Genomic DNA, 14,412 nt, shown 5'->3' on the forward strand with positions numbered 1-14,412 from the left:
TCTACCTAGCTCCTGCCTTGGCAGTTGCTAGGGCAGCTTGACCCCACTCTCTTATATGGCCTTCCCAACAACCTTATAAAAGAAGCATCACTGTCCCCATTTAACAGAAAAGGAAACAGGGTCAAAGTCGCCTCTGGGGATAAAGGAGAACGGGCAGTTTCTGCTCATGGACCAGAACCAAGTCAAGCCCCAAACCCAGGGCAGTCACTGCACCCAGCCCAGGGTGTCTCCTACCTGAACTAAAGTTTAAAAAATCCTAATGAATCATTCAAACAAGAATATGCTCTGAACGCTTAAGTATCTTTTTGAAACTAGTAAACTGGAATGAAACCGGAACTTTAAAATATTGTCCACACCTGGACTCACCAGATGTCACAGAAACATGGAACCTCCCTGAGGAATCACCCATCCAGGGATTTTTCAACTGCTTGGAGGAACCTCAAGGATTCCTCAAAAAACACAGCATCTCCTGCCTCACACACAACCCTCGGGATCCTAGGGGGTTTTGCTGAGTTTCAACAGTAGATTTCATGCACAAAGAGAAAAATGTTTCTCTTGATGAAAGTCTGAATAGCAGCTATGTCACCAGAAGATTGGGGCCCCGAGAAAGTCAGGAGTGTCCATGGTGCCACAACCACACTGGGAGGCAGTTCTCAAGCCTGGGCTGGGCCCCTCCCACTCAAGGTCCAGGAATGCGGGAGCTGGAACTATTGATTTAGAGCCCAGGTTCTGTCCTTTAAGAAGCCATAGCTGCTGAGAACAAATGAAAGAGAAATACCCCACCCATACTCAGGAACTGAACAGATGCTTGGGAATGTGTGCACATGCGGGCACATGTGCACACTGGCAGAAAACTTCAGAGGTAAGTACCCCCAGAACGTGGATTAAGAGCTCTCATTGTAGAAATCATTAATGTCCATTTGATGGATGACAAAACTGAGTCCAAAGGCCAGTGACTTACCCACTATTATACAGCTGCCCTGATACCCAAAAGGCCATGCTCGAAGCGGAGAAGTCTTTGAAGCCCCGGGGGGTCTGTAATGGTGAAGCCCCACAGCTGGGAGTCAGTGATCAGCCATGGCTTGGAGCAGCTGCAGGCTGCTGCACACACGTGTCAGGGGTCACGCTGGCATCTGGGAGCACAGATGTGAGCGGATGTGAAAGCGCGGCTCGGGTAAGAGCCACAGCCTGGGAGCGTGAAAGTGAAAGTGGAGCCCTGTAGAGCAGAGACGGTGGCTGGACAAGGGAGGGGAGGCCTCGGAGGACTCTAGCATGATCTGGCTAAGGTCAGGAAGGGCATGCCTTAGGCTGTGGCTCACAGGCCAAAGACAGGTACCTGCTGATGCTGTGGCCTTCTTGCCCTGGAAATCCTGCCTGCAGCTCAGAGGTGACTCCACACAAGGGCCCTCTCAGACCTTATAGTCTCAGACTCTGGAACAAGAGCGATCCGAAATCCCCACTGCACAGACAGAAAGGCTGAGGCCCAGAGGAGCAAAGGGCAACCTAGAATCACACAGGCGTGTCAGGTAGAGCCAGTCACCAACCTTCAGGCCTCAAGGTGTCCATCTATGAAATGGGATAACCAGCGTGCCTGAGTAACAGATCAGGAGCGTATGCTGGAAAAGGCGGAAAGCTCCTACAGGAGATGGTGGTGTTGGAGGTAGTGATTTAAAAAGCATTGATCTAGAGGGAAATTCTGAAGTTAAGGACCTTAACCAGTGGCACATGTTTCCCACGTACCCCAAACTCTGTCAAACACCAGAGTCAGTGTTGGCAATTGTAATGTCAGGGACTCCAGTCCAGAATTCTCATCTGGAAACTAAGGGCTGTGCTTCAGTCCCATCAGGCTGTTCTCAGGTGGACAGAAAGACCCTCCACTGGGTAGACAGGAAGGCTGAGGGCCCAGTCTGGACAGTGACTTAGTGACTTGCCCAAAGCCACCCTGCACAAATCAGGGGCTAGGCTGGGGCCAGAGCCTAGGCCTTCTGGCCCTGTTCTTCTCAAGCCCACTTCTGATCTCTGTCCCCATGAGCAACCCAGTCCCCAGCCCATCTCCCCACCCACCAGGGAGCATTCTCCATCAGGAGGAACAAACTGCCCTGCAGCCAGCTCCCTGGGGCCCCTCAATCCTATCACCCTACCACATGGCCAGACCTCCCCCCGACCCACCCCCTGGCCCAGCCACCTGCCTCTGATAGTCCTTGGGGAAAGGTGGAAGGAAGCAGCAGCCGGGTGCCCTCAGGGCCTGGCACAGAGTGGCACTGAGTGGGGAGCAGGCTGCATTTCCCCTTTCCTGGGTGGTGAGGGTGGGGCCCAGGCCTGTCCCAGTGGTGATGACAGTCGGAGCCCGCCCACCCCTTGGGGAAAGTGCAGCAACAAACCCAAAACCAGAAATGCAAGTCAGCCTGCCTCTGCCAACCCTGTTCTAAATCGAGGCCAAACCAAACAAAGCCAGGAGGGGAAGTGCCGCTCAGGCAGGGGTGCTGTCCCCAGAGGGCCCCTACCCAGAGGGATCAGCTGAGAAACTAACCAAGACGGAAGGGTTCGCAGAGGGCCCAGTGGTTATGCGCTCAGATACCCGAGCCAGGCTGATTTTGATCCCAATGGGGCCACTTTTTAGCTGTGCAACTCCGGCCAAGCCTTTCAACGCCTCAGAGCCTCTGTTTCCTCATCTGGAATTGAGCCCAGTGATATCACACTGGACTCACAGGACTATTTGAGTCTCCTCACAGTGCCTGGCCCTGGAAAAGCTTTTGACACAATGAGAGCTATCAATGGTCTTATTTTAGAGATAAGAAACCTGGGGTCCCAGAGGGTACGGGAATTACCTAAGAATGAGACGCTGATTCAGGATTAGAATTCACATCTCCTGCCCAGGGTCTCTGCCTGTTTCCTTGCAGCCTTACACACAAGTGTTTGGGGCCCTCAGGGGGCTGTAGAGGGAGGAGGAACCGCCTGGAGTGCTGCCTGAGGCCCCTCACCTGGGTGCATCCCACACCAGCAGATGCTGGTGAACGGGGCCCAGAGCTCATGGTTTTCTGTGCTCGCAGGCAGGCCTGTATGAACAGGGACTGCGTGCAGGTTTGGTACGGCCTGTGTTCTTGGGAGAGCTGGGGTGGGAAGTGGTTTGACGGGAGCTCCGGAGCAATTACAGGACACCCGAGAAACCCAGGGGCGGGGGTGGCAAGTGTAGGAGAAAATTAGGACAGGAGGGGAGGCAAAGATGAGGGGGAGGTTGCAGAACACATGGTAGGCATGGGATTGCCCTGTGAGCAACGAAATGCCACAGGCAGAGCTGTGCTGTGTCAAAGCTGCTCTGGGGAATGTGGGCAGGATTTGTGGGTGGCAGGGAGGACTGGGGCATGCACACATTCATGCATTCATTCATTCATTCTCCAAGCACTTAGGTAGGTACTGGGGGGATGGCAGGGAACAAGTCAGACACAATCTCTGCCTTCACTTAAGCAGAAAAAACAGAGGTTAGATAACTAGTCTCAAGGAGCATGGGGATTGCTCCGATAGAGGAAGTACAGGCAGCTGGGGACCCTGTGAGGCAGCTGTTACAACCAGCTGGAGTAATAAGAATCCAGCCAGGGTGCCAGGGAGACCAGCCTGCTCACCCAGGGCCTTGGGTCCAGAGTGCTGGAAGCCACTGCCCCGCCCTTCCGAGGTGCGGGTCTGTGCCTTTCCCATCCATCACTTCTTTGGCTTGACTAGACCAGGTTAATTCTGCCCGTGTCTCATCTGCTGTAAGCACACAGGAAATGAACCAGGCCCTCTAAATGGAGCCACTATTTAGGACCTAATCAAATCCTCTCCCAAATCCAATCCAGAGCTCGGAACAGGCTAAGGAGGGATGGCAGCTATAACACCCAGAGTTCACACTCATACCAGCTTTGGCTCCTGGGCCCCAGACGCCCACCGGCTGTTGGGTTGGGGGTAGTGGTGGGCTGCTGGAAGTGACTTGTCCAACATCACACAGCTACTCACTGAGCAGCCAGGTCTGCTGACCCAGGGACAACCTGCAGCTCTCACTCTGATGATTCATCACAGCCACCATGGATGCCGGGCTCTGCATCTACCCTCGAAAACCACTTCCTGCACTGGGGTGTGTAAACTGGGGTTTGCCTCTGTCTCAGGGTGGCCCTTAACAGCCAGGATTTTACCAACAGAGCACTGGACATGCAGCCAGAAGACCTGGACTGGACTCCTCACTCCATCATTTGCTAGCTGTGTGACCCCAAGCTACCCCACTCCAAGCTTAGTTTTCTCTGCCATGAAAGAGGGTGAGGATGCCTGCAGCTTCCTATGCCAGAGACTAAGGGGACCAAGTCTGAGAAAGGGCAGGCAGGCACTCTGTGAACTGTAAAGTCCTTTGAGAAAGGGAGAGGCTGTTAGAATTCCTGCCCCACATTGGACCTCCAGGCTTTCAAGATGGGCTGTTCCTTCAAGCGTGGCATGCTCTGGTTCCCTAGCTTCAGGTCCCTGACTCAATGCTAGCTTCCAGGAACCTTGACGGCTCAGCTAACACTTAGCTCTCCCGGCTCAGCGTCAGCCCAGCTCCTCCAGGTCTGGCCTCTTGACCACCCAGAGGCTGGCACACCCAATGCTTCCTCCATCACCAGCTCAGAGACCCTCCAGGCCATTCTCCTGTCCCCTCTACCTCCACTCTCTCCAACACAGCAGGTTTGGCAAAATTCAGGAGGATAGAGGAGGTGCTTACATTAGGGGGAGCTCCAGATACTAACTTCACACTTACTTGCTGGGTGACCTTGGGCTTAACCTCTCTGTGCCTCAGTTTCCTTAGCCATAACATAGGATTTCTAGAACACAGGATTTCTAGAACCTCCTCACAATGTTGAGAGGAATAAATGAGCTAACGAGTATCCAGAGCTCAGCACCATGAGGGCACACATGAGCACCCAATAAACAATAGCTATGGTCACCCCAGCACGGCGTGGTTTTAACATCTCCCTCCCTGAATTTCCACTGACCCCTTCTCCATCCTCTCATGGGCCTGTCTGCCTGTCCCTCAGGACCTGCTGCAGGGCCCCTCTCATCATAGTCCTGTCTACTCCCTTGGGAACCCATCCACTCCCCAGGCCACAATCGCTATCTGTACCATCTGGCTACTGATGACTCGCAGTCCACACTGCCAGCCCAGACCCCTCTCCTGAGTTGAGATGCCACAGGCATTCACCAAATCCTCATGGAATAGTTCTGCATCCAGACACTGTTCTAGGCTCTGTGCATAAAGGAAGGAATAAGAAAGACACGATCCCTGTCCTTGTGGAGCCTACAAACTAGAGAGGAAGGAGGGATATTGACCAAGTCATCACTGCTGTAAACACAGGATAAACAGAAACCAAGATCTGCGGTGTGAAGGAAAACCCTCGGGTGCTGTGAGAGAGTCCAGGGGAGGGTTGGGAAGGCCGCCCTGTGGAACGGCTGGAGACTGAAATCTGCTCAAGGGGCAGGGTGGGGCTCACTAGAGGAGGAAGCAGCATAGGCCAAGGCCCCAGGCCAGGAAGAGCCTTAGCATGCTGCTGAGACAGAGGACAGCCGTGTGGCTGCAGCCCAGGAACAGGGATGGAGGCCTCCTTCTGCATATCTCATCAGTGCCCCCAACTCAACAAGCCTTACACTGAATGTGTGATCTCCCCACAAGTTCATCATCCCTCCTCTCATGACCCCTGTATCAATGAAGCCACCACCAGTTGCCCAAACCAGGGAACTGGCCAGCATTTTCTCCTCCTTTTCCTCCACGACCAGCCCCATGGTCAGTCCTCAAATCCTGATCATCACTTATACAACTTCAAGGATCTTTCCACTAGGGAGGTTGGCAATAAGGAGGACAGAGTATATGGGAACTCTCTGTACTTTGTGCTAATTTCTAAAGCTACTCTAAAAAATAAAAGTTGAGGCCGGGCATGTTGGCTCAAGCCTGTAATCCCAGCACTTTGGGAGGTTGAGGCGGGTAGATCACCTGAGGTCAGGAGTTCGAGACCAGCCTGGCCAATATGGTGAAACCCCGTCTCTAATAAAAATACAAAAATTAGCCAGGCGACATGGTGTGCACCTGTAATCCCAGCTACTCAGGAGGCTGAGGCAGGAGAATCCCTTGAACCCAGGAAGCAGAGGTGGTAGTGAGCCGAGATCATGCCACTGCACTCCAGACTGGGCAATACAATGAGACTGTCTCAAAAAATGAAAAATTAAAAAGTTGATTCATCTTTTTTAAAAAGGATGTTGCTACTCTCTCCATGTCCACTGCCACCACTTCCCTCCAGACCACCGTCATCTCCCATCAGGATGATGCGGGGCTCACAGTGGCAGTACGGACCCTGCTGGCCATTCTCTGTGCTATGTCAGGGGAGCCGTCTACATGCAAACCTCAACTTGTCACTCCTCTGCTTAAAACGTTGCTGTGGCTGGCTCCCCAGCACCTCTCAGATAAAGTCCAAATTCTGTAGCTCTGTCTCCCTCTAGCCTCATGTCTGACCACTCCTCACCTGAAGTGTTTGATGAATGAATAAATGAACGAAAGAACAATTGCTGGGCGCGGTGGCTCACGCCTGTAATCCCAACACTTCAGGAGGCCGAGGAGGGCGGATCACGAGGTCAGGAGATCGAGATCATCCTGGCCAACATGGTGAAACCCTGTATCTACTAAAAATACAAAAATTAGCTGGACATGGTGGTAGGTGCCTGTAATCCCAGCTACTCAGGAGGCTGAGGGAGGAGAATGGCTTGAACCTGGGAGGGGGAGGATGCAGTGAGCCAAGATCACACCACTGTACGCCTGGTGACAGAGCAAGACTCTCGCTCTGTCTCAAAAAAAAAAAAAAAGAAAGAAAGAAAGAACAATCCAGTGAACCTCACAGGACCATCTAGACTCTTAGCCTCAAAGTGCAGCCCAAGAGTCAGCGGCAGCAGCACCCAGGAGCTTATATAAAATACACACTCGTTTTTTTAAAATGCTGAGGAGCATCTTAAAAATGCCTGTCTGGACCCAATCTAAGACCTGCTGCATCACATTCCCTACGAGTAAGGCCCAGGCCTTTTTACTTTTTTCTGACTCCCAAGACAATTCTGGAAAGTGGCGTCAGGTAACAGGCAAGGTGACTGTCTGTTATGTGAGGCCCAGAGAAGGGAAGTGATAAGGCCAAGGTCATACAACAGAATCAGCACTAAAATCCAGCCCAGAACCTTGCCCAGGACCAGTTCCAACACATAAAACCCTCTCTATAATGAGGAGCCCATGCAGAAGAGGCATGACCTTGGAGCAGGATTGGGGGCTGGCAAGTTCCCTGGAGGCAGCTACCCATTCATGATCCCCAAACAGAGGCCCAACTGCAGGAGGAGAGAGGGGCAAAGGAGGAATTCGACCACAGACGAATTCTGTGAGGTTCAGGAGGGCGGCACACCACAGTAGGGAGTGCACCCACTATACAGAAAGCAATACTGAGGAACAGAAGGTTAGCTCACCCCCGCACAGGGACTCTCAGGACAAAGCCAACACTCATGGAAAGGGAATCCCTGAGGAAAGAGGAGATAGGAGGGCCCCTCAGAAACCCTCCCCACTCTTGGCTATCGCCTGATCAAGCCAGAAGGATATGCCATTTGCAGCCTGCTGGAGACCCACCACCACCTGCCTGGATGCCCAGCTTCTCCCTGGGCGGGGAGGCAGCTCCTGGGGTCTGGGTTTCAGCATCGTGCTGCCCTGTCACCCCCCCACCAGACCCCTTCTCCTCTCGCCTCTGTTTCTGACACCACTGCTTCAACGTGGGGTGGACTCGTAGTCTCTGTCCCCACCCACCACCCCAAACACCCCTTCAACACCTCCAACTCTCTTCTCTGAAACGCAGGGAGTTGAGAGTTGAGAACAGGGGAGTTCCCAGTCTCTTCCTGAGTTAGTAGTGACTGACGCCTTGTAAGAAGGGGAACTCCAGGACCCCTGGGGCTCTGCTGAGGAATCGGTTCGCCTGTGGGATCCATCCTCACTCCCCTTCCCACCCAGCACTCTGCTTTTCTGCCTGCTCCGTGTGTCCGTGTGGCTGGGGCCATCTCATTTCCCTAAGCTCTCTATCCCTCAAGTCCACTTCCTGCCCATCCCTGTGAGCACTGGTTCAATCTGCCTCAGATGCCCTGGCTAGAAGGCTCTCTGCTGCCCTGCCAAGACCCAGCCTGCCCTGCTGTCATGGCCCTGGGCAGGTCCTGTTTGGCTCATCAGAATCTTGTCTGGCTTATTCACACCATTTCCCTCAAGACTTACTCAGCAAATACCGACAGAGCTGCAGCCATGTGCCAGGGCCTGTGCTGGCTATTGCTGCCAAACAGCAGCAAGCCATGTTCCCTGACTTGGAGGTGCCAGATCAATCTCTCACCCACCTGCTACCACCTTAGGAGGCTGTGGAAGTAGAGGCAGCAGGGACAACTAGGATGGCTCTGGCAGGAGGTAATGGGGGAAAAGATGGGACAGGATATTCCAGGCTGAGCCAGAGCCAGCAGGGAACATTCAAGGAAGTGGAGGTGGTTGGATGGGGCAGGAGCATGGATATATTAAGGAATTCCGACGTTACCCTGAAAGCAGTTTTACTTAGTGCTGCAGAGGTAGGGAAGGTAAAGCTAGAGGTGTTTGAAACAGATAATGATGACAAAGAGGAGAGAGAGAGAGATCATTAACTGAGCATCTACTGCACGCCGCACACTGTGACAGTTGCTTTATACTTTAGGCTCTACTTCCAACAAATCCTGTGAGATCAGTATCATTTTTAATAAGAAAACTAGGACTTAAGAGATGTTAAGTAACTTACACAAGATCAAAAAGCAAGTCAGTGGAAGAGTCAGAATTGAAACCATTGTCTGCCTGACTCCAAAGCCCTGCTCTTTCTACTCCTCTGTGATCTCCTTTCCTGCTCTCTTCACTTCCTCCTTCCCTTCCTTCAAAGAATGCTTCCTGAGGACAAACCTGGGCCAGGCTCTGTGCTAGGCAGTGGTGGGCAATACCAGACGCAGGGGCCCTGCTCAGACTCCACATGGTTGGATATTGAGGGGCAGGAAAATGACACCTGGTGTTGGGAGGGGCAGTGCAGAATTCTGTACACCTGGTGACCCTCCCAAATCCTCTCCCTCCCAGGGGCCCCTTCCAGGTGGGGAGAGCTAGAAACGTGTGGCTTCTCTGTGATGTTCTATGCTAGGTTAATCAAAGAAGCTCTGCCACGCCAGGACGACCTCAGGAAAGGACACAAACAGCGCTGCAGTCATGAGGTCAGCATTTGGAAGCAGGAGGGCCTGGGGGTGAATCCCACTTCCTACCCATATGCCACCTCCCTCACAGCCAGTATGCTGCTTCCTCACAGGGCTGCTATGGGGCATACAGAGGCATTGCCTGGCACACAGTAGCCCATGGTGGTGCGCCTCTGCTCCTTGCCTTCCTCTCCACAGCTTGACTCTCTCATGAGTGGGCACCAGGGACCAACCCAAAAACTAAGATTTTAACTGCAAGCAACAGCTCTGAGAATAGGGACAACTGAGAGCCAGAGGTGGAAGGAAGGAAGCCTATTGCTGATGAAGAATTGGGGCTTGGAGATCAGCAAATCTAGCTTCAAACCCTGGCTCTGCCACCTCCTAGGTCAATGCACTGCACAAGCTGCTTAACCTATTCAGGTTTCCTCATCTGTAAAATGGTAATGTGAATATTGAGTACCTACCTCACAGCTCTGTGGGGAGGGCTTAGCATAGGGCCTGGCACCTAGTAAGTGCTCAATAAGCACCTGCAATTTCTATAATCATAATTGTTACTCTCATCATGATCATTGACATCATCAGCTCCCTCTTCTGCATCCAATTCCGGGACAGGGCACTTGGCATATTCTGACCCTTACAGCAGCCTAGAACAGGAGTCCTATTAGTTGCAGGTTTCAGGGAAGGAAACTTGGAAGCTGAGAAGGCAGACGAGTCTGTGCTCAGCCTGCCCCTAGGTTGGGTCGGACTGGCTCACTGCATGGCCTGGGCCAAATCACTCCCCTCACTGGGTCTTGTTCTCCCCAGCATGTCTGTCCAGCTCTGCATCTCAGCTAGCCTAGAAAGATCAGAGTTCAGGGCCCAAGGCATAGCCAGGTCTCCTTGTGGGGGCATCAAGGGCAGGAGGAACAGAAAGGTCCCCCTTTCCAGATATGCTCCCTTCCTTTTCTGTCTGCCCCAGTCTGCCCCACTGCCCTCCTCCTTCAGGGCCTGCAGCTCTGGGGACACTGGGTGGTGGGGGGGTCCACCCAGAAAAAAGAGGCTTTTTCACTCAAGGACACCGGAATGGACATGTGGACATGAGACTAAGCCACAACCCTGTGGCTGAAGGTCACCCTCCCAAGCCTCTGGTACCCTTGGCCTCACTGCTGCCTTCTGAGGCAGGCGCACCCTATCTCTGCTTGGGGGTGATGTCAGGGTTAGGTTTGGCTGAATTTACTATCTTCTCCAAACCCACCCTCTTGCCTCCCTCTGTCATAAGACTTTATCTTATCTCCCTCGGCCCTGCACCAACTTGCCTACCTTGTTCTCCTGTTCAAAATGCCTCCATCCCTCTAGGATAAAGTCCCATCCTCTAACCCTGTGTGTTCTGCCCCCGCCAACCTCTCCACCACACTGTTTCTCCTCCTTTCCCTCCAGCCAGTCTGATACACTCTACCCTCAGGCTCCTCTAAACCTATGCTCACACCATACGTCCTGCCTAGAGCACCTTCCCCTCCCCCGTCCACCTGCCGAAGCTCTACTCATCCTTCAAAATTCAAGTGACCCACACATGTATTACCCCTCAATTTCTGACAAAGGTGACATTGCCCTATAGTGAGACAGGATAGATTTTGAATACATTGAATATTTATCCAGAGAAAATGAGTCTTGACCTGTACTTCATATAGTGGACAAAAATCTATTTCAAGTGGATTTTAGATCTAAATATGAAACATAAAACATCTAAAAGAATACATAAAAGTATATGTCCATAACCTTGTAATAAGCAAAGAAACAGGACTCAACAAACACTCTCCATAAAAGAAAAAAGATTAACAAATTGGACTGCGTTAAAATTAAGAACTTCTGTTCTTCAAATATATTTGGAATGTGCATATCCAACAATAAACACATATCTACAATATTGTTTAAGCTCCTACAAATTAATCAGAAAAAAAAAATCCAATAGGAAAATGGGGGAAAGACTTGAACAGGCACTTTTCAAAAGAGGTCATCCAAATGGCTAGTCAACACGTGAAAAAGGGACTCGACCTCACCAGACATCAAGGAAATTCAAATTAAAGCCACAATTAGATATCACAATATCTAATACCAATAATGTTGGTACGGACATGGAATAACAGGCTCTTTCATGTACACCTTGAAGTGAGTGTATTCCCGTCACACTTTGGAAAATAATATCACGGTATTTACTAAAGCTAACTCTGTACAACTCTATAACTCAGCAATTGCAAAACTTAGGTAGCATCCATAGTACATCAAAAGATATGTATGAGAATATTCATAGCAGCACCATTCATTATAGTCTCAAACTGTAAACAACACAAATGTTCATCAACAGCAGATTAGATAAACTGTGGTGGTATATACAAGGAAATACCACAGAGCAACAAGAATAAACAAAATAAAACGATACAATATTACTGATGAATCTTGCCATCAAAATGCTGATCAAAAGAAGTCAGCATGAAATAATATGTACTCAATGATTCCATTTACACAAAGGATAGGCTCCAATCATCAATGAGAGAAGTCAGGACAAGGGCCAGGTACAGTGACTCATGCCTGTAATCCCAGCATTTTGGGAGGCCGAGAAGGGCGGATCACCTGAGGTCAGGAGTTCGAGACCAGCCTGGCCAACATGGTGAAACCCCGTCTCTACTAAAAATACAAAAATTAGCTGGGCATGGTGGCATGCGCTGGTAATCCCAGCTACTGGGGAGGCTGAGGCAGGAGAATTGCTTGAACCTGGGAGATGGAGGTTGCAGTGCACTGCACCCTAGCCTGGGCAACAGAGCGAGACTCTGCCTTGAAAAAAAAAAAAAAAAAGGAAGTCAGGACAGGGGTTACCTTTGAGGTCACAGAAACTAAAAGAGGGTTATTTGTGGGGATTCCTAGGGTACCAGAATGTTCTATTTCTTGACCTGGATGGGGTCTATGCTTTGTGAAAATTCATTGGCTGTATTCTTCTGATTTTTCTGGAAGTATGCTATACTTCGATTTAAAAGGTTTATTTTAAAAACAAATAAAACCCCTCATCCCAGTATCTCCTCCTCTGCTCCCTGGGCTGAGGCTCCACCGCTCCTCAGTGAGTTCCTTGCTTTGTACACATCTCTGATTGCGCATTCCAACTGCTTCCCTCCAGCAAAACGCTGCCGTGCTGCCTCCTGAATGCCTGCTCATGCCAAGCGCCTCACGTACATCGCTGCATTTTATTACAGCCACCCATGAGATAGGTGCTAGTGGCACTCCCACTGCTGGCAGGACACAGAGTCCAGTCACATGAAACATGTCTAAGTGCTTTACAGCTATCATCTCATTTAACCCGAGGAGGCTAGACCACTGCTCGAGGACATGAAGGCAGGAGAAGCTCCATTCTTGTCCAAGAGCACACGACTGTAAGGTAGGGGAGAGCCTTCCCTCAAGTCCAGAGCCCATATTCCTATACAACCTCCCTAGACAATGAGGAGCATGAGGCTGGACTCACAAAAACAATTTCCATGGAGGGAATCATGTCTACATCTCAGAGGGGTGGGTAGACTGGAATGGAGACCTGCTCTTCAAAGGGCAAGCATCTGTACAATCACCTTCAGCTTCACCTCTTGTAGGAAGCTTTGCTGAGGGTCCCAGTCTGAACTGGGTGCTTCCCTGGCAGGTCCCACAGCTCCCCACCACCACCCCTTGCCTCTCCATTAAAGCTGTGTTGTTAATGTCCATTACCTGACCATCCTGGCACTAGATTAAAGATTGGAACTTTTAGATCTATGCCTCCAGTAATTTGCAAGTACATGGCACACAGTAGGTGCTCAACACACATGGAAGGAAGGAAGGAAGGAAGGAAGGAAGGAAGGAAGGAAGGAAGGAAGGAAGGCAGGCAAGGAAGGGAGAGAGGCCGTACAAGGAAGGGAGAGAGTACAGTACAGAGCTGCTGCTGTTTGAATCAACTGGGAACTAACTGGAGGAAGTGAGGTCTACGAAGTGAAGATTTCATGTTCTGGCTGGACATTACTTACAACCCTTGACTTGAGGAGTGGCACGGCCATGCCACCTCCCATTCCACGGTCCTTCTCCTGGCTGCCTCCAGCTTGCTGTCAAGGTTCCTGCCAGTCATTTGGTCCCCAGAGGCGCTACCAAGACCTTTCTCTGCCTCTCCCCTTGTTCCCTTACCCTCTGCCACCCTTCCCCAAGTCCCCGAGCTCTGCTATTTGCCCAAAGCTAACCTCAGTAAGAGGGAACTGAGGACACCACAGAGAGCCCTGGTTATGTAGTGAAAGGCATGCCCAGTTCCAAATAACTTCCTGCACACCCCCCTTTCTAAGTTGGGAGCCGCTGACAGTTCTCCAGCAGCAGCCTGAGCCATGGTGCCAGGTGCAAGCGGGCTGGCCCATGGAGGGCAGGGAGAGGGGAGAAGCCCTGGGCCATCTGGGGCACAGGGCATACCTGACAGCTATCCACACATCTCAAGTGATGACTTAGGCCCACTGCCAGAAGGAAGAGGGTATCCTGGGACCCTCTTCCCTCTCGTCTGTGCCTGGAAGCTCTGATTTCCCAAGAGGCTTACGGCTCTAACACCCCTCCAACCATCCTGCCCCCATCCCCACTCCAATCCTGGAAGCCAGGGTACAGCTGGTTGTGTAGGGGCAGGCAGCACTCCATGGGGCTGAGCCTGGCTGGTCTGCTGTGAGTGGCTCCAGCTTCTCCGGTCTTAGGGGGCTGAGCCATAAGCAGCCTTGTTTATTCCTGGGAGGAATGATGGTTTCCCCTAAGCAATGACATCTTGGAAACCATCTGGCTCCACAAACAACAACAAACCTCCCAGCTTCGGCTTGGGCTACAGCTTGCATGAGAAGCCTCCTTCCCAGAGGCACCTGGGGAACAGGCTGGGGGCTGCTTCCCTGCTGCACCAAGCCCTGGCCCTGACCATTGACTCTTGGAAGCCAGGAAGAGGAAATGGCCTGCAGAGAATCAGAGAACTGGATATTTGGAAGGTACCTGGCAATACTTGGTCCAGTCCCTGGTTGCTACAAAGGGGAAACTGAGGTGAGAAACAAGACATATTTGCCTGAGATCATCAGTAAGAAGGGACTAGAAGGTGCTGCAGTCTCCAGCCCACCGACCAAGGGCTTTGTCTATTGCACATGCTGCTTTTCCCAGAGGATAGCA

At 51.5% G+C, this 14,412-nt stretch overlaps 1 protein-coding gene across 7 annotated transcripts in view; it reads right to left on the reverse strand.

Annotated features, from left to right (window-relative positions):
• RGS3 (regulator of G protein signaling 3) overlaps window positions 1-14,412 on the reverse strand; it is a 131,722-nt gene that overhangs the window by 14,676 nt on the left and 102,634 nt on the right. Inside the window, exons 1-2 of one of the 7 annotated variants that reach the window (XM_023223793.3) lie at window positions 2,190-2,303; window positions 962-1,133 (exon numbers count right to left, since the gene is read on the reverse strand). The exons of 3 other annotated variants lie outside the window; for them this stretch is intronic. The gene's annotated coding sequence lies outside the window, so the exon portion shown is untranslated. Of the gene's footprint in view, window positions 1-961; window positions 1,134-1,336; window positions 2,131-2,189; window positions 2,304-14,412 lie in introns of those variants that run through there. 3 more of the 7 variants (XM_023223792.2, XM_023223794.2, XM_023223795.2) reach the window with 3 other exon arrangements.

Source organism: Piliocolobus tephrosceles, chromosome 14, assembly GCF_002776525.5.
Source record: "Piliocolobus tephrosceles isolate RC106 chromosome 14, ASM277652v3, whole genome shotgun sequence".
NCBI classification, from domain to species: Eukaryota; Metazoa; Chordata; class Mammalia; order Primates; family Cercopithecidae; genus Piliocolobus; species Piliocolobus tephrosceles.